General features: G+C 44.3%; 1 protein-coding gene across 2 annotated transcripts in view; it reads right to left on the bottom strand.

Moving 5' to 3' along the window:
* DIPK2B (divergent protein kinase domain 2B) overlaps positions 1-25105 on the bottom strand; it is a 70455-nt gene that overhangs the window by 5552 nt on the left and 39798 nt on the right. The window lies entirely within an intron of this gene.

Below are 25105 nucleotides of genomic sequence, written 5' to 3'. Positions count from 1 at the left end.
GCCCACAGGAGCAGGGCCACACCAGAACTTTTGGAGGCACTGGCACCTCCAAAATCCTTTGCCTTCATGGGCCCCTTCCTCCATAAAAAATATTAAAAATGATATTTTACAACTGCATTGGTACAAATGCCTTAATATTATATATTCAAACATGTTCTTGGATCTAAAAGATCGAGTTTTTCTTATGATTTTAAAAGAAATCAAAATATATTTGTGGGTCCCTCAAAGGCTTCTTGGAAGACAGTGAAGTCTAAGTGGAGGCCTGAAGCAAGGGTAGAGTTAGCATGCAAAGAGGGTGGGAGGGTATCTGTGCAGAGGCAACAAGCTGTACAAAAACCTTAGTGACGCATATGACTGCCCAGAATAAAGATTCCATTCTCAGCTTCCTTTGCAGCTAGGTGTGGTAACGTGACTAGGTGCTGGTCAATGAGATATAAGTAGAAATTTCTGAGAAAGGTCCTTAAAGGGAGCGGGTGTATCCTTCTTTACTCCTTCTTCCTTCCTGACTGGAATGTGGAGGTGATGGCTGGTGCTTGGGCAGCCATCTTGGACCAGGGCATGCTAAGTGTTGTGGAGCAGAAAAATGAAAGTAGCCTGGATCTCTGACAATCCCAGAGCCACTATATCAGCCCTGGACAGCTATGTATCAGTTTTTTTTATGTAAAAGAAAAGTATATTTTGATCTTGTTTAAGCCACTGTTACTTGGATTTTTTGTCACATGCAGCTGAGTCTAATCCTAAATGTCACAGAAGAAAAGAATGGAGGCAGGAAGATCAGTTAAGAAGATGCAATGGTCCAGGTGTGAGATGAGAGAATGAAAAGATTTGAGGGTAGTAGAATCTACAAGTCTTGGTGATCGGCTGAATGGGGGAGGAGGCCAAGGAAAAAGGAGGTGTCAGAGCTCGTACCCAACATGAGGGTGGACACCAGAGGTATCATTTGTGGAGGTGATTTTAAAACATGTTCACAAACTCTTTGACACTCCTCCCATCGAGGGTGGAGTCTAATTCCCTTCCCCTAGAGTATGGACTGGCTTTGGTGACTCTAGTGACTGGAATGCTTATGGGAGTGATGCTGTATGACTTCTGAGCCTTGGCCATGAAAGGAGATACAGCTTCTACTTGGCTCTCTCTTGTACCCAGCCAGCATGCTGTAAAGAAACCCAGGCTACATGGAGAGAAAGCAAGACCCTTAGCTCTCACCCAGATGAGTGCCTAGTTGACAGTCAACCTCCAAATTGCCAGACACGTGACTTGGCCATTTCGGGAATGGGTCCTCCAGTGCTGTACTGAACCACCCCAGCTGATGCCATGTGGAGCCTCGTGAGCCTTCCTACCAAGCCCTGCCCAGATTGAATATTTGTGAGCAAAACTGATGATTCCTGTTGTTTTAAGCCCCTGGTTTTGAAGTGGTTTGTTACTCAGCAATAAATAACTGGTATATTTGCTGAGAAGGTTCTGGGCCGTCTCTAGAACTATAACTGGAAGAGGCTCTAAACCCATCTGGTACCCCAATCTCCCTTTATGGTGGAGGCAGCTGCTTCCCAAGGTCCCACTCACAGAGTGGGGCTGCATCTACTCCTGTTTGGTTTGTGCTGGCCAAGTGCAAGCCCACAGTGATATTGGCCAATGGCAAACAGAATTAGGAAACCAAACATTTCCAATAAAATAATGATTCATTATTTTATTGGAAATACACACTTTCTGGGGATTGCCCATTGCTCTGGAGTTTCCAAATCACTACTCCCTTCTCTATACATGGGCAACAGGGCTAACTCACCATCTTCCAATGAAAGACAAAAGGAAAACCAAACACTGGCCTTCTGTTGTCCCTCCCCCTCTCATGCCCGGTTTCCTCATCCTTGCATTTCCTGTCTGGTGACATCCCTAGGGAACCAGCCAGTGGGTCAAGGTCTTCACGGTGTGGTGCAAGTGACCGGGCTTTTGCTCTGCTGCACTGTCACCTCACAGGGGTCTTCAGTGCACGGTGGTACCGAGAGAGATTGTCACGCTTCTCCACCTCAATCTCTAATAGTTTATAAAACAGTCAATGAAATTTAATGGGTACATCATTGTGATGGTCAGTTTTATGTGTCAACTTGGCTAGGCTATGGTGCCCAGTTGTTCAATCAAACACTAATCTAGGCGTTGCTGTGAAGGTATTTTGTAGAGATGGTTAACATCTACAGTCAGTTGACTTAGTAAAGGAGATTATCTTTGATAATGTGGATGGGCCCGATCCAAGAAGTTGAAAGGCCTTAAGAGCAAAACTAAGGTTTCCCTGAGGAGGAAGAAATTCCACCTGTGGACTATAACATCAGGTCCTGCACAAGGTTCTCCAGCCTGCTGGCCTGTCCTATGGATTTTGGACTTGCCAGTCCCCCAATCTCATAAGCCAATTCCTTGAAATAAATCTGTTTTATATATATATATATATATATATATATACACACATATATACATACATATATACACACATACATATATATCATATAATATTATATGTTATATATAATTATATTGCATATTATTATTTTATATAAAATTTATTATATTAACATTTATACTATATTTATTAATATTGGTTAATAAATTATTAATATTGTATTTTTGTGTAATATATTATCATAATACCATATGTACATTACATATATATAATATATACACACACATACACTGGTGCCAAGGGAAAAGCACTTGTTCTGTGCGGAAACAACAGCAACTGAGATGGAAATCTAGCTTTGCTTTCACTTTTGAAGCTTCTAGTGAAATCTGAGTACACGAGAAGTAACTTCCCCAATGAGCTGTTTGACCTTCGGTTGGCTTTTATCCACATCCTGTCATGTGTTTTCTCAAAAAAATCACCAGCAATCAGCGGTGTCCCCATTTAAAGGGTTCTTACCGGAACAGAAGCGTGAAAGTTAAATTGTCTAGACATATGATTCTGTGACTCTGATGGAGAGAGCTGTGCTTGTTGTTCCTCCCTAGAAGCCAGAGAGAGATAAGAGAGTTCAAGAGAGCAGGAGGGGGCTTTCCTCAGAGCAGACCACAACTTAGAAGTCATGCGGATCTTCAGTAACCTACCCGGAATTGCCCTAGTCCTTCTCAAGTTCCATGCCATGGGTGAAATCTACCCAGCTTGAGGGTCCCGTTGGAAGTGGAAGATGGCAGCAGGGAGACAGCATCTCGGTTGGGGTTTGACCGCCTGCCATCACAGAACGTGGGGCACACGCAGCCCATTCCCAGTGGTCCTGTGTGTTGGTGAATTCCGGAGGGTGGCAAGGGAGCTGCATGTGGAGGGCTGACGCAGAAGCCTCTGTGGTGATCACTGTTTGAAACCATGGTTGGCAGGACACAGTTGGGGAAAGGAGGGTAACATTTTCTGGAAGTTCTAAGTGTCAGGCCATATGGCAAGCCTTTCACAGACATTATCCCGGCATACACAGGGACTTTTAGCTTTCAGTTTTCTCTTGCCCTGTGACTCTCCTGGAAATTTAAAGTGATTGATTTTAAAAAAGCTTAAACAGTTTGTGGAAAATGCAGTGACATTAAATTTCGCAGCTCGTGCTGGCCAATGCAAATGGTAGACTGCATTATCAAGTGATCTAGTAAAATGCTCCCATTTTCCAGATGAGAATACTAAGGGACCAGGAAAGGGAGGTGACTTGTTAAAGATCATGCTGCTTATTGGTGCACATTATCCTCAAGTTCATTTCCCATATTAATGATCCCACTTGGTTCTGGATGACTTTCAGCTGTTTCCACAAAGCAAATGCTACTCGAAAGGCCAACATTTATGAAGCAACCTAAATGTCCATCAACAGATGAATGGATAAAGAAGTAGTATATATACACACACACACACACACACACACACACACTGGATTACTACTCAGCCATAAAAAAGAAAGAAATTTTGCCATTTGCAGCAACATGGATGAACCTGGAGGGCATTATGCTACGTGAAAGAAGTCAAACAGAGAAAGACAAATATTATATGATTTATCACTTATATGTGGAATTAAAAAAACACAACAAACTAGTGAATATAACAAAAAAGAAGGAGACTCACAGATATAGAGAACAAACTAGCAGTTACCAGTGGGGAGAGGGAAGGAGGGAAGGGCAATATAAGGGTAGGGGATTAAAAGGTACAAACTATTAGGTATAAAATAAGCTACAAGGGTACATTGCACACCACAGAGAATATAGCCTATATTATTTAAGAAAATCAAAGCAAAGATTTACCATCACTGAATACACTTTTTCTGATGAAAAAAAATATGTAGAAGAAAGAACACTAGCTGCTCTTAGAAAGAGAAATCTAAGAAGTCGGCTTTCCTTTAAGATTGGAAGTCAGCAAGCTGAGGTCACAGTGCTAACAAGGCACGGTTTGATTCAGGAATCTGACCTTCCTTCCAAGGACATATCCAACTAATGAAGAGCTTCATGCTGAAATGAGAATTAATTTTCACTTCTCAGATAGAATCTGTTCTTTTGTTCTAAGGCTTTAAAGAACATAAAAATTAGGCAAATAAAAATTATGTTTGCAAATTACGGCACACCTCTAAAGATAGCAGATGTGCTAACTCCAGTCACTTTATTCCCCTCCTTACCCTTTCCAAGGGCTACCACCATCTTCCCCATCAATGGATCAGGACACAGGCGGTGCCCACACTGACTGTAGAGAATGGTTAGCCCGTGTACTTTTTTCCATGCACCAAGAGGATAGACGTTTCCAAAGTTGGCCATCATGGGCGTGTTCATTGTGAGATATTCAAATACCATGGAACTGTACAGTGTGAAAGTAAAAAAAAAAAGTTCATGTTGCTGCCCACAGAGGCCACCATTGTTCTATGTGGGGATGTACGAATACACACATGTAGTGATGCCAGAAGAAAAAAAAAGATTGGAAGTTAGCTTTTCCGCTAAGAAGGTTGCCCTGGCCAGCTCAATTTGGAAAGCTGAGGGAAATCTTGAACAAATGAGTTTTTACTTTGAGTGAATTTACTTTTATCAAGCTCTCCTAGCACCCAGGGAGAAGAGAAAGTTCTAGTGCTAATAAACCTGCGAGTTGTCTTTCTGGTTGCACACCTCAACACTTTTCACATGATTTAGTTGTTAAATACGCTTGTGAAGCAGGGTTTAGGTTAATTATGTATCCTAGTTAATCAATGTGTCCTAATTAGAACAATGACGATTCAATAACTGTATCAGTTGTGGATAATTAACCGCAAAGTTCCCAAATATGTCTTCAAGCTGCATTGTATTCAAAACCATGAAAATCCCTGTTTGGTTTATGTTATTAAGAGAAACAGCTCACGGTTCTTTTCCAACTTCAGTAGATGGATTTTTCCCCCTCTTTTATTAAAGTTCTTTCTGATTTTTTTTTTTTTAATCTGAAACCCAGACTCAATGTGGTTTGTTAACTTTTCATTCTACAAATGCTGGCCACCACAGTGATTATTTTGGAGAAACCCTCTGGGTAATTTTCAAAGTTCAGACATCCAAAAATGTCCTCATAAATCTCAGTCTTTTATGTTACTTTATGATGCAGCTCATCTCAGCCGCTGTTACGAGGTACCATAAGATATTGTAGCCTTATGACAGGCCCCTTGCCCCACTGGGAAGTTTCTCTCTGGTACCGTTCGCCTCGGCTGAGCAATTTAGGTTCCCTGCAACTTAGTCACTGATGGAAAGTTAGTCACAAAGGGTAGAAGCAGGGACAGGAAGTCAGCCAAGAGTGGGGCCAGAATTTGGAGTTTGCCTTGGATCATCTCAGAGTGGATAACATACCCTGCAGCGTTGACTAGATGTTAAAACAACATTAAATCAAAAACTAAACAGGCTTGGTTGGGCGGGGTGAGGGATATAAAATGTTTCCCTCGCACCGGAAGGCCTGTCTCTGACAGAGCTTCCATTGCCACATGAAACAGAGCCTCTAGCTCTGTGACATCCTTTCTTTGGGCGGGGTTTCTGTTTGTTTAGATTCTTGATACTCCGCAGAGTTTCTGGGTTGAGCCCTGATAGAATGTTTGAGAAGTTCTGTTTAAATCGATGGGGAGGTCTCCCAGTTGAGAAGTAATGAAGATTCCCCCCTGAACGGGTAGAGTTATGTGGTTTACCCTTTCTCCTACCTCTACCAGCGCCTCCTGGTGGATCTCCTTCACGTCTAACCTCTCCAGGCCACTGCCTGCCTCCATTCCATCTTGGAATTCATTGGCTTGGGGTGGGGTCTTTGCCTGGATAGGTGGGCAGCCTTCACCCCCCAGCTGCAAAGGTGAAAAACTGGATTCAATACCAACTTCGAGAGGCAGTATGACAAAGTAGTTACAAGCCTGTCCTTTAGAGGCAAGCTAGCTGGCTTCAAATCCCAGCTCTGTCTCTTAACAACAGCCTGACCTGGGGCAAGCTCTTGAATTGATCTGTGCCTTAGTTTCCTCGTGTGTAACTGAGGGATAATATAATAATAATAAGGGGACTCTGTGACTTATCTTCTAAACCTGGATAGTTTTGAGAGTGAAAGGGATGATATTAATAATTAAATCGGGACAGCTGGCGTATGTTGGAACTGTCTCAAGCAAACCTGAATGTATGGTTACCCTAATAATTGTGGTACCCACCTCATCAGGATGTTGGGACGGTCAAATCTACGGGGAAAGTGTCTGGTACGTTGTTGGGGTAGCTAGTAAAGTAGTCTTATTCAGGCTTCAGAGGTGGCGCTAGGCCTCTCTCTGACGGGACAATGACGCTAAAGCAGGCTGCATGCCAAACTGCTGAGCTACACCCAGGCCAGCAGGGGTGGCGCCGGCACACACTGTAAACCACTAGATGAGACAAGGAGTAAGTCACGGGACTTCTTGCACCTTGAGGGCCTGGCCAGCCCCCAGGGATCAAGAACATTCCAAATACCGTATGCTAACACATATATATGGAATCTAAGGAAAAAAATGTCATGAAGAACCTAGGGGTAAGATGGGAATAAAGACAGAGACCTACTAGAGAATGGACTTGAGGACACGGGGAGGGGGAAGGGTAAGCTGTGACAAAGCGAGAGAGAGGCATGGACATATATACACTACCAAACGTAAGGTAGATAGCTAGTGGGAAGCAGCCGCATAGCACAGGGAGATCAGCTTGGTGCTTTGTGTCCACCTAGAGGGGTGGGATAGGGAGGGTGGGAGGGAGGGAGACGCAAGAGAGAAGAGATATGGGAACATATGTATTTGTATAACTGGTTCACTTTGTTATAAAGCAGAAACTAACACACCATTGTAAAGCAATTATACTCCAATAAGGATGTTAAAAAAAAAAAAAACATTCCAAGACTTACGAGTTAAGACCAAGGCATCTATGACAACAACCAGAGCTACAAACTGGTGCTAAAAGCTGGGCTCCTTCAGTGACAAACGTCACCCGTGGGGTGGAAGCACCGCCGGGGACCTTCCCAACTGGGACTCCAGATTGCTGTTCAAGGCACCTCCCAGCGCTTCTTGGAGCTGGATGTAGGTGCTTGCCCAATTCGGTGATGTATAAACCTCTGTCTTTACTATTCTTTCTTAGTTAGTTATACTATTCTTTTCTTAATTAGTATACTGTAATCTTTGTTAATTCAATAAACTCTCTCTAAATTCTTGTTTAACTGAGTGTAGAGTGATTATTTTGCCAGCGAATCCTAAGAACCTTGAAACCTAAAGTAAGGCTTTCGGCAAAACATACATGGGAAGGGCTCTATGAGTATTTGCTATTATTTGCCCCAAAGATAGCACCTTTCCCAATTTTCCCACTTCTGTAAGTGACCTTACCATTCTCCCAGTCTTCCAGGTTAGAATATCTGGAGCTATTTTCAACTTCCTTATCTTAACGGCTGGTCTCTCTCGGCTTTGATTCCCTATGTCAAGTTGTGCTGTCATCATTGTGATCTCTAGCATTGTGTTGTGTCCATTTGTGTCATCAGTCACCTCTCCCCCAGCTTGTGCTCCCCCGGGGCTTAGCTGGCCTGGAGGTGTGCCTTTAGGCAAGTCCCTTTCCCTTTCTGAAGCCGTTTCCTCATCTCTCACGTGGGCATTATGGTAGATGGTTGGTTTACACCAGGTACGTCACTCGGTTGCCTGGCTCTAGCTGGCTCTCTGGACGTTGTAGGTACCTGATACTACTTTCCTGGATGCGTGATAAACATCTCACTGTGCTTTACACACTGTGGAGGGCTTTGTGAACACAAGGTAGTGTTGTCAGTTCTAAGGGTCAATGGGGGTCAATGGTAAAATGCCCCCTCCCCAAATTTCACAATAAAATGGATCTCTGAGTAGGAAATAAGGTTGCCTTTGGAGGGTCAAACAAATGTTCTCCACATCGTGACTATGTTGACCCAGGACTGTCTTTAAATTTGGAAAAAAACAGTTGGGAACCCCAGGAAACCCTAGTCAGGGAGCTCAGTAACTTCAGAGAGAAGGGTTGGGGAATGAGTGTTATCATCTTGTCCCCTATTTGGAGTGGGCAAATAGACATAGTGGTTGGTAAGATTGGGCACCCAGACAGGAAAATCTGAGGGTCAGGAGTTGGCTTTGGGGTCTGGGGAAAAGGGCACCCAGCCCGTGGTCTCCAGCAGCCTGTGGGCAGGTGGCCAGGCCACTGAGGATCACTTGGTTGACTTCCCTCTCGGATCAGTGCTCACCCAACAGGTTTCTGACTACGACTTATCTTCCACTGAGGAACCCTCCTTAGTGGTGGAGCCAGGATTTGAACCCAGGCCTGAATCCCAGGCCAGACTGTGCTGCTTTCTTGCATTGAAACTCAGCCTCTCCTCCCTACTTTCTTCACCAGAAGCTGTGTTTTGGGGGCCTTGTCCTACTTTCGCTACACAGCCTCACTGACCTCACTCCCTTGCCCATCCACCCCGCATACCACTTTTAGGTCCTATTTGTGGAAAGATCCACAGTCTTCAAGTCACTTTTCTTTAGAAATGTAAATTCTCAGATTCTGCCTCAGACCTGCACAGTCAGAAGCTCTGGGGCTGCGATTCAGCAGTGCCAGTGTTAACCAGCCCTCCAGGGGATTCTGATGTCCGCTCAAGTGTGAGAACCACTGTCTTGTAGAATAAAATTTAGCCCCCCACCCCCCTGCCCCAGTCCTACCATTGCAACGTCTACCCACTGCTCTTGACCCGTACTGTAATCAGGGGGCATGACACTTGCCACTTCCCACAATTACATCTTATTCTCATTTTCATGGCTTTGCCCAGGACACTCTTCTTTTATTCCCTGGAAGATATGCCCTGGTCAGGGCTACCTCCCCTTGCCTACCTGTGCCCCTTACTGTCAAACCTTTAGCAGTCAGAGGCTCACTTGGTGGTGATCCTGGACCCTTCTTCCATGGGGTAGTCAACATCTTGGATGACCCTGCTGGTGGAAGTGGCGACTAGCTTTCTCCTCCTATTGGAGTCTATCTCTTTCTTCCCACCTCATCCGTCATCCATCTTCCTCCATTCAGGGGCCCCAGAGGCTTTGCCATTGAAGCATTTGTGGGCTGCTCCAAGATTTTCACTGCGGCAGATGAAATAATCATTGTGGCAGGCAATTCAGCTGATAGTTGGGACAGGCAGGGCAGCTGACACAGAGTAAAACACGTTATTTCATGGTCTGTCATTTTGATTCAGGTATGCCAAGGTTGGTCATAATTCTCCACTGGGCCATTTCATTTTATAGGCTGCTGTTTTTTTTTCTTTCTCTCTTTCTTTCTTTTTAAATCAAAAGACAGGAAGCCAAGTGCTTGTGACAACTCATTTGTGCATGCAAAGTTGCGGAAACTCCCAATGAAACTCAGTAGCTTCTGCAAAGGTCCTGTGGTCCAGGAGGCTCAGAACGAATTCTGATTGTCAGGAAAACCTTCAAACCAGCCTCGAGTTTGCCTGGGGGGAGGGACTACCAGGCTTCTTTTTATCCCCACCCCCTCTGTTGAGGTTGTACCACCTGTATCAGCCAGGGTTCAATCAGAGAAGCAGAATCACTAGATTTTTTTAAAAAACAGGATTTGAACTTATACAATTGTACAAGCAGGTTAAGTAGTCTCTGTAAGGCTGTTGATCTCCCATATGATGCTGGAGCTTGAAGTCCATAGGCAGGCAGTTGAGAAGGGAAGACAGACGCAAAATGGGGGAAGATCAAGGACAACATGGAACCCACAAGCACAAGATGGAGCTCATGACAATGGACTGAAACCCATGTCAGTTCTTATTGCCTCTGAGCTTGATGGTGTGGAGACCTGAAGAAGCTGGGGCCCTTTGGCATGAAGCTAACCCTAGCCTGGGAGCCAGAGAAGATGAAGCAGGAGCCCAGGGGAAGGCAGAGCAGACATGCAATACCGTGTGTGAGCCACAAAATGGCCACTGTTGCCCTTCTGCCCTCCCAAACTCCCAACAGAATCTCTCTAACTGGAAACGTAAGGGCAGGGAAGTCTGGGAAATGTAGTTCAGCCTGGTCATGTTGACACATTCCAAACCTACCTCATCACCTTTGGCTCCTTTGCTTCTCTCTTGGTGACTTTTCTGCGACCTTACTGAAGTATCTCACTGGACCTCAACCACCCTAAGTATGAATTTGAGGAGTGGCGGTTTGTCGTTCTGAGGAAAGCCTGGATAGAGACACAGGCTCGAATAGGCCGCTCTGGGCCAGGGTTGTGGGTGAGGAGCTCTCTGTCAGATGGGAGCCAGTGATGGACTGTCTGGTTAGGTCCTGGTTGGCTGAGCCTCCTTTCTGTTGCCAACCCCAACCCCTATTTCCCCCACCTTTGGTGCCCTCACTCCCCTGCACCCTGGGTATCTTCACAGGGTACCGTCTACCAGGTCCTTTCTGGGATGGAGGGTAGGGTTAGGAGAGAGAGAAAAGCAGCCACTTCCTAGAGAATGGGTATGAGAAAGTAGAACAAGAGGCCCTGGAGAGAGAGGCTGCAAAGCCCAGAATGGCCAGAGCTGAGTGTTTATCCTGACAAGGAAGTGCTAGCCATCCAGACTAAGGTCGGTCACTAGACTCAATGGGTCTTTGGACTGCATTGCAGGGAGAACCAAAAGGAATTTGGGGAGTCTTCCCCCAACTCAAATATACCGTCCTAACCACTCATGTGGGTTAGGAAACTTGTCAAAACTCCCCCGAAGCTGTTGCAAATCATTTATTAAACAAAAATTTATCAAGCCCCTACTTTATAGAAGGCATTGTGCTAAGCACGGGAGTCACACATTTAAATAAGAGAGGGTCCTGACCTCCAAAGAACTGGTACTCTGGTGGGGCAGAGTGACATTTATACTACAAAGTTCAGTACAGGGCAAGATGACACAAATGCTACAAGAGGTGTAAACAAAGTGCTGTGAGAATACAGAGGAGAGAGCAGTAGGGGAATCCAGGAAGGCTTCACAGACGAGGTGGCATGAACATGGTCTTGAAGAATGAGTAGGATTTTGTCAGGTGGACCTCTAACGTCAATGCATTTCAAGCTGAAGGATCAGAATTGAGCAAAAGCAAGGAACAGACTTAAAGGCCATATCTGGCCAATGGAATCATCAGGAAAGAAAGTTGGGACCAAACTGTGAGGCTCTTGAAAAGCATATTTAGGAATTTAGGTTTTATTCTACAGATATCATACATAATCTTAGAGGCAAAGCTTATTGGCCCTGAAGATGCCACGAACACCCTCAAAAACTGCTGATGGGAGTTCAATTCAGTTTGGTAATTTAAAAGATTTAAAAAGATTAAATTAAAAAGATTTAAAAATGTTCATACCCTTAGACCCAGTAATTCCACCACAGAAAGTAAGGAAGCAGCAAAGCATAGTACTTAAGGGTATGACTTCTGGAATCAGGAGATAGACCTTTGTTCAAATCCCAGTTCCAAACTTTTCTAGCCAGGTGATCTTGGGCCAGGTAAATAAATCTCCCTAAGCCTCAGATTCCCCATCTGTAAAATGAGAACAAGGATATCTCATAGGTTGTGAAGATTAACTGTGACAAATGTGTATGAAATGCCCCTGGCCCATAGAAAGTAGTCAGTACGTGGTAGTTTTGAAAAGGAAATTTGTCTCAAGAACATAGCACAGGGAGATCAGCTCGGTGCTTTGTGACCACCTAGAGGGGTGGGATAGGGAGGGTGGGAAGGAGGGAGATGCAAGAGGGAAGAGATATGGGAACATATGTATATGTATAACTGATTCACTTTGTTATAAAGCAGAAACTAACACACCATTGTAAAGTAATTATACTACAATAAAGATGTTAAAAAAAAGAATATAATATAAAGTTCAGGCAAAGATGTCGCAGAAAGATGGTCATCAAAGTATTATTTATAATAATGACATCAAATGATATAAACACTAGTGAATAACATTATGGTACACCCACGTGATGAAATGGGGCTTATAAAGAATTTTAATGATATGGGGAATAGTATGTGATATAACATTAAGCCATAGAGAAATATGCAACATGAAACATATAACTTATTTTTTCTTAAGTTAAATCTGACTAGAAAAAAGACTAGAAGTAAAAACACCAGTGTGTTAACGGTGATTGCCTCCGGGTGGTGGCTTAGAAAGCAATTTTTCCCCCTACTTCCTTATGAGTTTTTTTTTTTTTTTTTTTTGCGGTACACGGGCCTCTCACTGTTGTGGCCTCTCCCGTTGCAGAGCACAGGCTCCGGATGCACAGGCTCAGCAGCCATGGCTCACGGGCCCAGCCGCTCTGCGGCACGTGGGATCCTCCCGGACCGGGGCATGAACCCGTGTCCCCTGCATCGGCAGGCAGACGCTCAACCACTGCGCCACCAGGGAAGCCCCTTATGCGTTTTAAAAAAATATACTTTATAAATTTTTATAATAAGTATATGTTATTTAATAATAAAAAGAAGGGAATTCCCTGGTGGTCCAGTGGTTAGGAGTTGGCGCTTTCACTGTCAGGTCCCGGGTTCAATCCCTGGTTGGGGAACTAAGATCCCGCAAGCCGTGAGGCATGCCCCCCCCCCCAAAAAAAGTTAAACATTGAACTGGGAAGGGAAAGATCTGTTATTTTGAGAGTGTCGCAGGTAGCCAGGTTGAGGATGTGTCTGAGAAAGGAAAGGTGAGAGGCAAGGAGACAATTGATGGGAAGAGTTGAGGGTGCTGCATAGGAGAAGGACTTGGCTGAAGGTGTTCTCTGTGCACAGCCAGGAGGTCTGTGTCAAGGGAAGGAGGTCTGTCATGGGGGAGCTCTTGCAGGAAAACGTGCTCAGACAATATGATGGCCTCCTGAGCTGTGAGGGCTTGAGGTATTAAGGTGAAACAGTCAGCTAAAAGGGGAAGCCCTAGATTGTTCACCATTGGGTAATGGGCAGGACTTCAAGGAGGACAGAGAGATCAGATGGACCCAAGGATGATGAATATCAAGAATTAGGTAAGCCCCATGACTGTAGCCATCTGATCCTATAAAAATCAGATAGCTTCACATCTAGGGTTCTTTAGACCCAGAACTGTGAGGAAAGGACTATAATTTTAGGGTGAAAAGAAGGTGCCAATCTCAAGATGCTAGAAGGCAGTTAGATTGGTTGGTTAATTAAAAAGTCATTTGTAGGGAATTCCGTGGCGGTCCAGTGGTTAGGACTCCATGCTTTCACTGCTGGAGCCCGGGTTCGATCCCTAGTCGGGGAAGTAATATCCCACAAGCCATGCGGAGTGGCCCCCCCCCAAAAAAAGAAAAAGAAAAAGAAAAACAGAAGAAAAAAGTCATTTATATTCTAGAGACGCCCCCCCCCCAAAAAAATGGCATATATGCTGTCCACTGTCTTGTCCCCAGAACTGGAAAGTGTCACGGGTAAATAACCACCTACTGAATCTGAATACATGATGTTGTACAGAAAGTCTCCACCACAGCCAATGCCATTTGGGAGGCCCTAGATGCCAGGTTAGCCTGAATCACTGACCTTCCCAGAAGCCTCTTGGTAGGAGGCAGTGCTTACCTAGAGAAAGTGGAGGAAGGGCAATTGGTTCTTGCTTTTCACCTTTCCTTTTGGTGTCTCATCTTCCCTTTGAGGTGCTGTGCTCAGAAGTGCTTGGGCCAGCTTACCAGGCAAGCCCTTGGGGGAATCACCCCTCCTCCTCCTGAGCAAGAGGCCCCCCATCTATTTCTTCCTCCCCTGCCCTGGGTCAAAATGCCTCAGCCATCTCTCTTCCAAGATAACTATGGAGAGATCAAGCCCTGGAGAAGCTAATGGATAACTGTGTCACCATCCCTCTCACCCAAATTAGGTAGACATTTCTGGTATCAAGAGTCATATTCCAAGGAGTAGAAACCATGGGACTTTCAAGCTTGTTAACACCTGAGTCATGCCAGTAAAGATGCTCTCTTGGGGAAAGACGGGACTTTCAGAGACTCTGAAATCTGACAGCCTCTAGAGATGACCAGGGAGTTAGCACAGGTGTGGATCAAGAGTCACCCTGAAGCCATGAATAGTGAGTGGTGAATCATGTCCTATTCATTCACTCATTCAATCACTCCTCTATTTCCCAAAGATTTATGAAGTGTCTACACAATGTCAGACATGTGTGTGGGAAGACATTGATGAATAAGATGCAGTGCCTCCCCTCAAGTAGTTCCCTGTCTGGTTGGAGAGTCAAAAAAAGAAAGAGAGAGAGGGAGAGAGAGAGGAAGGAAGGAAGGAAGGAAGGAAGGAAGGAAGGAAGGAAGGAAGGAAGGAAGGAAGGAAGGAAGGAAGGAAGGAAGGAGGAAGGAAGGAAGGAGGAAGGGAGGGAGGAGGGAAGGAAGGAGAGAAGGAAAGAAAGAAAAAGAAAGAAAGGAAGGAAAGAAAGAAAGAAAACAATGCCATGTACTCTATAGAAAGTGTTTTTCTGGTCTGCTGTAAGTGTGTTATTAAGTCAGATTCTCCTCTGGCTCTCATTGCAGGCTTGATTCCTTTCATATGTGCTGGGCTGAAAGCCACAGGTATTCCCCACACTTTCTTCAGCGTTGAAATAGCATCCAAAATGCCAAAGCCTTTTAGAATAAGGTGAGAGTTTCAAGAGCAAGAAAGATGGTTTTCATAGCTATATTTAGGATTTGCATATATGAATGCAATAGCACCAGTTTTTTTCTCTCCTGGACAGTAGATCATTTTGAGATTTCTAGTGCTGGCCATAACAGAGTAACTGGTATCAGTCTTACCCTTCTGATGCAAATAGCTATAAACCCACACAAAACATATAAAACAACTGTTTGTGGGAGTTGGACCACCACCCACATAGGGCAACAACCCTTGAGAGAAAGGATGCACATGAGCTGAGCCCCACATTCACACTGTCTTTTCCCCCAAGGACATTTTCCAAGCTGCAGTGCAGGGTCTTGCTGGGTAAAGGAAACAGCAATTAGGACTTGGGGCTGCCTGAGTAGCTGGGATTTGGGGGGCAGGGTCCTATAAAGGAAAAGCCACAGAGAAGGAGCGCCCAAAATATATGTGAAAGTTTCCCTCAGATCTTTGGCCAACTTCTAAGCTGCATAAGAACAGGGTGGGACTCTAGAGCCCTAGCAGAGAACCACGTTAGAAGGCTATATCCCTGAGCAGAGATTTCAGAGGCCACATAGCACTGGAGAGATGGGGGTCTGGGCTAGACATCTTAGTGAGCACCCTGGGCTTTTGATTGGACCTCAGAAAGTCCACATTCCAGTGGTAAGGCTCAGGTCCTACCAGCAAGGACCATGTCCTGGGAGTAAGGGCAAAACTGAAAGAGACCTGCACTAACAAAGTCTTAATCCCAGCCTCAACAGGATTAAGGCAGTGGTTCTAGATTGGGGGCAATTTTGCCCCACAGAGGACATTTTGGACAACATCTGGAAACAGTTTGGGTTGTCACAGTTGGGGGTTGTGATGCTACTGGCATCTAGGGGGTGAAGGCTGGGTGATGCGCTAAGCATCTTAACAAATGCACAGGACAGCCCCCATCCCAATCCCCTAACAAAGAATGATCCAGCCCCAGATGTCAATAGTCACAAGACTGAGAAACCCTGGATTCAGGTGAGCAATTTCATTGGCTGCTAGAGCAAGACTCAACCATCTTTAGGAGAAGACAATGTAATTTTGAACCTCTACCATGTGTTATCCTTAAAATCCAGCATACAGTTAAAAATTACCAAAAAATGTGCAGAAGCAAGAAAAACTAATTGATAATCAAGAAAAAAGAAAACAACCAACAAAAGCAGAAGTAGAATCAGAGATAATCTAGATTTTAGAATTAGCAAGTATAGAATTCAAAGTAACTGTGATTAAGATTTCAAGAGAATAGAAGAAAAGACAGGCAAAATTAATGAAAGGGAGAGAATTTCAACAGAGAATTGGAATCCACAAAAAAAATTAAGTTGACATTTAGGAATACAAAATGCAATATCTGAAATTAAGAAGTTACTACTGGATTTAACACCAATCTGGGCACAGCAGAACATAAGATTAGTGAGCTATGTATGAGAGAGAATACATGAAAGTAAACAGGGGGAAGTAAACAGGGGGATACCTTTGTGACCATGGGATAATAGAGATATTTAAAAGAAAATAATTGATAAACTGGACTTCATTGAAATTAAGAATGTCAGTTTATCAAGAGATACCATTAAGACAGTGAAAGGGCAAGCCATGGGCTGGGAGAAGATATTTGTAATACATATATCCAACAAAGAACTCATATCCAGAATATAAGTGTAACTTTTACAAATCAGTGAGACAGACAACCCAATAAAAAATGGACAAACAGGTTATGCCAGGACTTTACAAAAGATGGAATCAAAACAGCCAATAAATATATGAAAAGGGCCCTTATATTGTAAGTTATGAGAAAAATACAAATTCAAACCACACAATGAGATATTGCTAGACACCCACCAAGATGACTAAAATAAAAGACTAACAGTATCAAGTGTTGATAAAAATGTGGAACAACAGAACTCTTCCGTTGCTTATAGGAGGAAATCAGTACAACTACTTTGGAAAACTGTTTGGCAGTATTGACTAAATCTGTCCATAGGTACAGTTATAACCCAGAAACTTCACTTCTGTATGCTTACGTTCACCAACTGACATAAATAAGGATGTTTGTTCATCAATGGTAGGATGAATAAATTGTGACATCATCACACACATTGTGGAATATTCTACTGCAATGAAAAAACAAACTACTGGTCATGCAACAACATGGTTAAGTAGCATAATATGTTGAGGACATACTGTGTGATTCCATTTAAATGCAGTTCAAAACCAAATAAAAGTAATTTATGGTGATTTAGGTCGAAATAGTGATTACCATTGGGAGGGGGTGAGGAGATCAACTGCTCCAGTTTGCCTGGGACTGAGGGGTTTCCCAGGATGTGGGACTTTCAGTGCTAAAACAGGGATAGTCTCAAGAAATTCAGATGGTTGGTCACCCTAGAGGCAGTCTTTTTAGGGAGGGCACATGAAAGAGCCTTCTGAGGGGCTGGAAGTGTTCAGTATATTGATGTGGATGGTGGTTACATGAATGAATACATGTATAAAAATTTATCTAGCTCTGCATGTTAGATTTGTGCATTTAAATATGTAACTTACACTTTGAAAAACTTTGAAAAGAACTCTATTTTACAAAGAATAGAGTGAAAAGAAACTAAAGACGTTTTGAGTAGGGCCATGGGGAGAATCTTGGTGGGTAACAAAGTAAAGGCCCAATTTTCATTCTTTTTTTCTTTTTAAATATTGACATATGTCGTGAATTTTAAAATTTATTTATTTATGGCTGTGTTGGGTCTTCGTTTCTGCGTGAGGGCTTTCTCTAGTTGCGGCAAGCAGGGGCCACTCTTCATTGCGGTGTGTGGGCCTCTCACTGTCGCGGCCTCTCTTGTTGCGGAGCACAGGCTCCAGACACGTAGGCTCAGTAGTTGTGGCTCACGGGCCCAGTTGCTACGCGGCATGTGGGATCTTCCCAGACCAGGGCTCGAACCTGTGTCCCCTGCATTGGCAGGCAGATTCTCAACCACTGTGCCACCAGGGAAGCCCCGAATTTTCATTCTTAATGTTTGCTTGTCTTCTTTGACAGGTATTGGGAGTTTGATCTGAAAAGGGTGGAGCAAAACGGTGGTGAACAGGTATGGGAAGCCAAAATGCGTAAAGGAAGCTTCCATTGTTTGGAATGAGTTGTCCCACCTGGAAGATTCACAGAGACCTTGCAAACAATATCACTGAATCTTAGGCAGTGAATGCAGAGAACAGAAAAGGCATGAAAATCCATTTCTGATATTCAAAGGAGCAAAAGGGTAGATTTTACAAATTACTGGATCATAGGAAATATTCTAAGACAGGGTATTAATAGGATGATTTGTGCACCTCTAGAAGAGGAAGTGATGATCTTAAGTAGTTACTGAGGATTCATTTAACTGAATCATTCTAGACTATTTTTTCTTTGACATGGTTATTTGATTTTTAACCATAGAAATGCAATAGACTTAGAATATATAGACTTTAGTGAGGAATTCAATGGTAAGTCTTAGGATAACTCTTTTTTTTTTGTCTGGATTGGGTCTTCATTGCTGTGTGCAGGCTTTCCTCTAGTTTCAGTGAGTGGGGGCTACTCTTCGTTGCGGTGCGCGTGGGCTTCTCATTGCGGTGGCTTCTCTTGTAGCGGAGCATGGGTTCTAAGCGCATGGGTTTCAGTAGTTGTGGCTCGTGGGCTCTGTAGTTGTGGCTCGTGGGCTCTAGACCGCAGGCTCAGTAGTTGTGGCACATGGCCTTAGTTGCTCCGCGGCATGTGGGATCTTCCTGGCCCAGGGATCGAACCCGTGTCCCCTTCATTGGCAGGCAGATTCTTAACCACTGGGAAGTGGTTATCAGGGAAGTCCCTCATGATAACTCTTAAAGGAGACTGTGAATTAAGATTTTGATGGCATAGAAAATTAAGATGATTAGTAATTGGTTAACTGAGTTTACCTAACAGTGAACGGATTCATCCACATAGAGTAAGAAGGCTTTCTCTTTGGCCCTGTTCTATTTAATATTTTTATTAATGACTAGGACCTAGATAAAAGTCGTGTTCATCAAAATTGAACGTGATATGTAGTTGGGTTGATAGTGACTATAAGTAACACAATCAAGGTGACAGGCTGGAGTAATGGATTTAATCTGAGAAGATCATACTTAATGGGATAAATAAAAGGTTCTGTTCTTGAAAACTAAAATCTAGCTGCACAAGGGGTTTTGGCTGACACAACTTTTCACATGTACCAGTAGGAAGGGAATGACCAAGATAGCAAAGAGAATTGGGAATGTTTAGATTGCAAAACCAGGATTTAGGAGGTGAATGTATGGGAGGGGGAAATGTTACGTTTAACACCAAGGAGTAGAAATAACTTAATAGTTAAAATTAGTGAAAGCTACAAGAAGACAGATTTGAGATGCACTTCCTAATGATCCGTTTGGTTCAAAGAAGGAACAGGTTGTTTCTGAAGGTAGTGAGTTTCCTGTCACTGTATGGTAGGACAAAGAATGGAAATAGTGTGAGAATTTGAACTGGTGGGCTTTCGAGGGTCTGTGAACTCCAAGAATCTATGACATATGTGTGGTTCAGTGGGTAGTAATCTATTTTGATCTTTAACAAATTGACCTATTGCTCTGTGGTCTGCTGTCTCATGTTAGGACCAAATTGACATATAGATCCCCAGTTTTATGTCTTTTTGTCTTATTCCTCCCCATTAATGACCAAATTTGTATTGAGAGCTGCCTGACACAACACTGGATTGGCTTCCAGTTATCCTCTGAGCAGTGATTTGGCAAAGCAAATCATAGATTAGGGATATGTAGAGTTTTAAATCATTGTTATTTTCTTGATATGATTACTATTTCAGTTTTTTGCTCTGTGGTTCAAAAGATAATGTTTTTAAATGCCAGGTTTGGTAGGTTTTGGGGCTTCCCCGTTTCATTATTGTTTATGTCTGATTTTATTGCCTTTTAATCAGGGAAAAAAGCCTTCGGTATCTCTACTTTTTAAAATGTATTGAGGGGCTTCCCTGGTGGCGCAGTGGTTGAGAATCAGCCTGCCAATGCAGGGGACACGGGTTCGAGTTCTGGTCTGGGAGGATCCCACATGCCGCGGAGCAACTAGGCCCGTGAGCCACAACTACTGAGCCTGCGCGTCTGGAGCTTGTGCTCCGTAACAAGAGAGACCGCGATAGTGAGAGGCCCGCGCACCGCGATGAAGAGTGGTCCCCGCTCCCCGCAACTAGAGAAAGCCCTCGCACAGAAACGAAGACGCAACGCAGCCAAAAATAAATAAATAAAATGTATTGAATGTTTTTGTGGCCTAATAAACAGTTTTTAGAATGTGACCAATATATCAATTATTTCTATCATTAATTTTTTCAAGTGAATATCTTTATAGATATATATACCATATAGCTTAACCTCTGCTTACTGCATATTATGTGGACACACGTAGAGGCATAGCCAAACCCCAGGACTCTGAGCCAAGTCACGCTATAGCAAAAGCATTTGTCCCAGAGTACATCACGATAGGGATAGCGAGATAGCAAGGAAAGAAATCAAAGAACAAAGGGTGGCTTGATTTATTTAAGAAGGTGCTTGGTTGGCTAACATCTAAGTTCAGGGAAAGTGGAGAGCCCTGTGAAGGCTAAGTCTGCTCTAGATGGTCCATCCTGGTGACTGCCCAGGCTTCAGTAATGCTTTGGCTGGGAGCTGCCTCTGTTCTGCATTTGAGACTCATTGAGAAGGAACCACTGGCAACTCATCTCATGTATACCTTCCCTGAGTCTTCTCTTGCCTCCTTTTTCTTTTCCAACTTGTCTGTGTCAAGGCTGGGGAAACCTTTCATTGTCTCCTTTTCACTCGTGAGATCCATCAAGAATAATTTAGGAGTCATTTTCGAGGACAGGCTGGGTGATCTATGAGTCATTTTTCTATGAGCCTAGGATACAATGGAGACCTGTAGATTCATAATTTAGCCACTGTCTTCTTCCAAAGGATCCCTTTGCCACAAATGCTGAGGTGACGAAGTCTCGGTGGTTTTAACTCTAAACATATCCCGTGATTCAAAGTCTTATTTGTTTCAACTCTCAACAATTATATGATGGAAAGGAGAAAGTGGACTCTGGGTTGGTGGGTTGCCTCCAGAAACTCGCATGGGCAACAAAAAAGAAGCACTACTACATCCCCACAGTCGCGGAGAGCCAAGTCTCGCGATCTCATAGTCACAAAGGAGCCCTGCTTTCCGAAGACCGTTCAGCCAGAGAGTGTGCGCCGATGTCCTGCGAATATTGCTCTGTGTGATGGCGCTTTTAGTTGCTTAAATTTCCTCTTCCATTTCAGCTTTGATTTCCATGTCAGTTAGATAAGTATGAAAATGGTACATCTACCCATCAGCTGTTCTCCTTTCGGCATCAATATAGCCATGTCATTTTTGTAAAAAAATGAATGCAACTTTTTGGAAGGGTCTTTGACCTGGTAGTTTGTGAAGGATTAAAATATTTATAGTCTGAAAACTAGCTGTGACTACAATATAAAATTTCCATCTTCATTCAAACACTTTATCATAACCTGTCTTGTATCAGAACTAATCAAATCTGCTCTGTCTCCCCCATTGGGGTGTCATCTCTCAGAGTGCAGGGACCTTGTCTTGACAGCCTTATACCCTCCTAGGGCATAGCATATGTCCTGCAAACACCCCTTAAATATTTTTGAATTAAATTCAAACCAAAAGGGAATTTTATTATTCGTTTAGCAGTTACCTCTAAAACTATATTCTGATTAAATGGTTAGCATGCATTTTGGTTACTTTGTTTATTTCCCTTATTGTATTTATGTGAATGAGACCAAGGAAGTAAAATTGCCAGGCATCCTGGTTTAAACAAAGCTCCCTGAACACTCTATACCACCATCTAGTGGGAGGAAAATCTCCATGGTCATCAAGCCGGTTCCCAATTGAGGAAGAAACGGGATCTGTGTATAGAACAATGTCAATAGCAGCTGGCAGTTGAGGGGATGGGAGGGGGACACGATGGAGGAGATGTGTTTTCCTCTGATTAGCCACGTGCTTCTGAGGGGGGTTGCCTCTTTGTGCCTGGCGTAATAGCAGAGGAAGCCTTCTTTGTGGTTTTGCGAACAAGCACATCATGACAAACCCTGGGTGCTGTTCTTGGCTGTGGTTCTATTTGTGGGCTAGTAATTTAGGCTGTGAGATATTCCCATTAGAACGACACAGCTTTTAGAGGAGAAAAGTCACGGTTTTATTAGCGTGTTACACACACACACACACACACACACACACACACACACACACACTGCATTGTTTCACCCTCTTGCTGATTCCTGGTCCTGTCCCACTTCCTGGCAGCCCCTTGCTACAGTGTATTACCTGTGGCTCAAGAGAGTGTCCTTAATACAAAGTTGCACTTGGCCGTGCAGGAGGGGAAGCCATGAACTGGCTGGCTCAGATTCTGATGGTAATCACTGGGGCTTCTCATCCAAGTTGACTTTCTTTATTCATAAGCAGGACTGACAGTCAATGTATACAAGTTTTTGTTTGAGCACTTGTTTTCATCTCTCTTGATTGGATGGGTGACTTTCTTTTCTCCCCACCTTTGGTGATGCTGGGTCTATTTGAAAGCACTTGATAGGTGAGTTTTGCTAAGAAGAAAAGAGCAGGAATTCGGGTACTGCCTGGATAAGGTCTGGGAGGGAAAGGATACAGAGCACCTTGTGCTTGCTGTGGGATCCTAAGGGCAAAGGGTCTCTGGAAAGGACAGGAGGGTGAAGAGACAGTGCCATAATTGGATGGCAATGACCTTGAGCTTGGTGGATGAAAGAAGCATGGGTTTGCCCAGAGTTTATAAAATGGCTACTGATATTTTTCTGGTTTTTATAAGGAAAGGAAAACTCTCTGGTGGGGATGAAAAGATGGACTAGGAGATCCCCCCCTCAAAAAAACAAAAAGAAAGAAAATGGTTATGATTTTAGCTGTGTCTAAACAAGGTGCTGTTAATAGATGCCTTTTTAGTAGAAAAAAGGAAAAGGAGTACCTTCAAGACGGCGGAGGAGTAAGACGTGGAGATCACCTTCTGCCCCACAGATACACCAGAAATACATCTACACGTGGAACAACTCCTATAGAACACCTACTGAACGCTGGCAGAAGACCTCAGACTTTCAAAAAGGCAAGAAACCCCCCACGTACCTGGGTAGGGCAAAAGAAAAAAGAATAAACAGAGACAAAAGAATAGGGACGGGATCTGCACCAGTGGGAGGGAGCCGTGAAGGAGGAAAGGTTTCCACACACTAGGAAGCCCCTTCGCGGGCGGAGACTGCGGATGGTGAAGGGGGGGAGCTTCCGTGCCTCGGGGGAGAGCACAGCAACCGGGGTGCAGAGGGCAAAGCGGAGGGATTCCCGCACAGAGGATCGGTGCCGACCGGCACTCACCAGCCTGCGAGGCTTGTCTGCTCACCCGCCGGGGCGGGCGGGGCTGGGAGTTGAGGCTCGGGCTTCGGAGGTCTGATCGCAGGGAGAGGACTGGGGTTGGCTGCGTGAACACAGCCTGAAGGGGCCAGTGCACCACGGCTAGCCGGGAGGGAGTCCGGGGAAAAGTCTGGAGCTGCTGAAGAAGCAAGAGAACATTGTTTCGGGGTGCGCAAGGAGAGGGGATTCAGAGCACCACCTAAACAAGCTCCAGTAATGGGCATGAGTCACGGCTATCAACTTGGACACCAGAGATGGGCATGAAACGCTAACGCTGCTGCTGCAGCCACCAAGAATCCTGAGTGCGAGCACTGGCCACACCCCCCCACCATCCCTAGGAGCCTGTGCAGCCCGCCATTGCCAGGGTCCCATGATCCAGGGACAAATTCCCCGGGAGAGAACACGGTGTGCCTCAGGCTGTTGCAACATCATGCTGGCCTCTGCCACAGCAGGCTCACCCTGCATTCCAATTATAACTACAATACCCCTCCCTCCCCCGCCACCTGAATGAGCAAGAGCCCCCTAATCAGCTGCTGCTTTAACCCCGTCCTGTCTGGGTGGGAACAGATGCCTGAGGGCAACCTACACGCAGAGGTGGGGCCAAAACCAAAGCTGAACCCCAGGAGCTGGGCAAAGAAGGAAGAGAAAGGGAAACTTCTCCATGCAACCTCAGGAGCAGCATATTAAATTCCCACTATCAACCTGATGTACCCTGCATCTGTGGAATACCTGAATAGACAACGAATCATCCCAAAATTGAGGCTGTGGACTTTGGGAGCAACTGTAGACTTGGGGTTTGCTGTCTATGACTGATTTGTTTCTGATTTTTATATTTATCTTAGTTTAGTGTTTAGCACTTGTTATCATTGGTGGATTTGTTTATTGGTTTGGTTGCTCTCTTCTTTATTATTATTATTTTATATTGAAATAATTTTTTTAATTAAAAATTTTTTAATTTATTATTATTATATTTTTTCTTTCTTTTTCTCTCGCTTTTCTTCTGAGCCATGTGGCTGACAAGGTCTTGGCACTCCGGCCTCATGTCAGGCATGAGCCTCTGAGGTGAGAGAACCGAGTTCAGGACATTGGACCACCAAAGACCTCCCGGCCCCATGTAATATCAATCGCCAAGAGCTCTCCCAGAGCTCTCCATCTCAACACTAAGACCCAGCTCCACCCAACAGCCAGTAAGCTCCAGTGCTGGATGCCCCATGCCAAACAACTGGCAAGACAGGAACACAACCCCACCCATTAGCAGAGAGGCTGCCTAAAATAATACTAAGTTCACAGACACCCCAAAACACACCACTGGACATGGCCCTGCCCACCAGAAAGACAAGTTCCAGTGCCACCCACCAGAACACAGGCACCAGTCCCCTCCACCAGGAAGCCTACACAAGCCACCGAACCAACCTCACCCACTGCGGGCAGACACCAAAAACAATGAGAACTACAAAACTGCAGCCTGCGAAAAGCAGACACCAAACACAGTAAGTTAAGCAAAATGAGAACACAGAGAAAACACAGCAGATGAAGGAGCAAGGTAAAAACCCACCAGACCAAACAAATGAAGAGGAAATAGGCAGTCTACCTGAAAAAGAATTCAGAGTAATGATAGTAA

The sequence above is a fragment of the Delphinus delphis genome, chromosome X (assembly GCF_949987515.2).
Source record: "Delphinus delphis chromosome X, mDelDel1.2, whole genome shotgun sequence".
NCBI classification, from domain to species: domain Eukaryota; kingdom Metazoa; phylum Chordata; class Mammalia; order Artiodactyla; family Delphinidae; genus Delphinus; species Delphinus delphis.
The sequence above is the reverse complement of the archived record's forward strand: the minus strand, read 5'-3'. Positions and strand labels throughout refer to the sequence as shown.